Below are 2150 nucleotides of genomic sequence, written 5' to 3'. Positions count from 1 at the left end.
GGGGGTTGGGGGGGCCGCGGGTCCCGGTGGCGGTGGCGGGGATGGGGACGGTGACACCGGTGGTGGCAGGAGAGGGTCAGAGCCGGGCTGGGGCCGCGGTGGGGATGGGGACATTCGGTGTGGGGTGGTGGCCCTGGCGTGATGCTGGGGACACTCCAGGAGCTGTCGGGGCTTGGGGACACTGCGGGGATCGGGGGCACCGGGACAGCCGGACAATGGGGGCGTGGCCACCGGCGCTGTGGGGACACCAGGACAGGGGGACACCAGGACAGGGGGACACCAGGACAGGGGGACACTGCCAGGACCGGAGCTCTGCGGGGCTGGGGACGCCGAGAGGGATCGGGAAGCACCGGCACTGAGGACAGCGGGACAGACACGGCTGGGGACAGTGGGACACGGTGCCCTGAGCCCCCCAGGAGGCAGAGGGTGAGCAGAGGTGGCCAGGGCTGGCAGGACAGCAGTGGTTGTCACCAAGGTGTCACCCCGCTGCCTCGCTGGTGACACCGGGGGCTCCCTGGCGGGTCGGGAGCCGGGAATGTCCCCATCCCGGGGTGGCCCCGGCTGCCAGGAGAGCACCGGGCAGGCGGTGGCACGGCGGGGGTGTCCCCAGCACTGGGACACAGGGCCGGGATGGATGGACAGACGGACGGATGATGGATGGATGGATGGATGGATGGATGGATGGATGGATGGATGGATGGATGGATGGACGGACGGACGCGGGTACGGACAGGGCTCGGCAACCCCAAAATCGGTGGGATAACGCTGCCAGCGGCCTGGATCCGTGCCAGGCCCAGCGGCCCGGGGGTCTCCTCCCGGATTTGGGCACCGGGAGCGGTGTCGGGGGTCACTCCCAGCGTGTGGCCGAGCCCCCGGCATCGATGGGCTCAGAGCGATGCTGAGCCGGCTTTGGGGCTCCCGCGGCACTTTGGGGTTTGCCGGGGAGAGGCAGAAAGCGGGGAGAAAATAATAAATATTTATTTAAAAAAAAAAAAAAAATACAAAATAGGGAGAAAAAAAAAAAAGAGGAACAAATTCTAAAATAAAGGCTGCAGACTGTCTGCCTAATAAAAATCGCACCCGGCAAAGGGCCCATATTGGACGGGATCACAGTTTCCCGAGGTGCTAATTTATTCCGGCAGGCTGGGGGGAGCGGGGAGCATCACGTTGCCTGTGAGATGTGACGGCAGCGAGGTTTGCAGAATTCCTTTGTTGTGGGCAGAGAGGAGGGGACGCCGAGCCGGCCCCGCCGCCGGGCTCCTGCCGCGGCCGCGCAGCCCCGGGGGACACCCCCGCAGGACCCCCCGGTCCCCGCTGGGGCGGCGGGGACACCCAGGGAGGGAGGTGGGTGCTGGGGGGGGGGCTGGGTTAGGGGTGGGGGGCGCAGGAGGAGCCCCCGGGGTGGCAGCGGGGAGGGGAGGTGGGGGGTGACACTCCGTGGGGGTGGGCACCGGGATGTCGCGTGTGCGGCGGTGGCACCGCGGGCAGGGGTGACCCGCGGGGACAGCAGAGGTCAGGGGGGGTGCCCTGCGCAGGTGGCACCCCCAGAGCTGGGGGGGGGTCCCCAGGGTGGGGACAGCGATGTCCCGGGTGGGTGGGCAGCGCTCCCTGTGTGCTGCCACCCCATCCCGTGTCGCCAGCGCTGTCCCAAATGTCGCCTCTGTCCCGTCCCGGGATCCCCCCGCTCCTGCCCAGCCCGGGCTCGGCGCAGCTCGGGGGGCACAGGTGACCCCCAAACTGACCGGGTGGTCCCGGCGGCCTGTGTGGAATTAAGCTCCGTTTCAGCTCAAGCTAATCACCATCCCCGGCTTTGCATATTCATGAGCGGGATGAATTATTCATGAGGTGACAGCTAGTGACAGATGTGAAAATGTTCACCCGGCTTTTGGGGGGGCGGGGGGGTTTGGGGGGGCGTTTGGCACCGGCGCTATTTTAAATTTCTCTCGTCTGCGATTGTCCCGGTTGGGCTGGGACGCGGAGGGGGACAGGGACACGCTCCTTGTCCCCGAGGGGGCCACGTGGCCTTGGGGACGTCACGGTGACACCGCCCTGACTGCGGGGACACCCCGCTGTGAGATCCGGCCCTTGGTGGCCCGGCCACCTCCGTCCCCTCGCCACCACTGTGACACCCCCGCTGTCACCCCCGGGCA

The 2150-nt window shown here is 67.5% G+C and overlaps 1 protein-coding gene across 3 annotated transcripts in view; it reads left to right on the top strand.

Moving 5' to 3' along the window:
- Positions 1–309: 309 nt before the first annotated feature.
- The window catches only part of NCAN (neurocan), a 21463-nt gene continuing 19622 nt past the window's right edge, over positions 310–2150 (top strand). The window contains exon 1 of one of the 3 annotated variants that reach the window (XM_015616007.3): positions 310–426. The gene's annotated coding sequence lies outside the window, so the exon portion shown is untranslated. Of the gene's footprint in view, positions 427–1112; positions 1345–2150 lie in introns of those variants that run through there. The other 2 variants (XM_015616010.3, XM_015616008.3) reach the window with 2 other exon arrangements.

This window comes from Parus major, unplaced genomic scaffold (assembly GCF_001522545.3).
Source record: "Parus major isolate Abel unplaced genomic scaffold, Parus_major1.1 Scaffold325, whole genome shotgun sequence".
NCBI classification, from domain to species: Eukaryota; Metazoa; Chordata; class Aves; order Passeriformes; family Paridae; genus Parus; species Parus major.
This window is presented reverse-complemented; position numbering and strand designations above follow the sequence as displayed.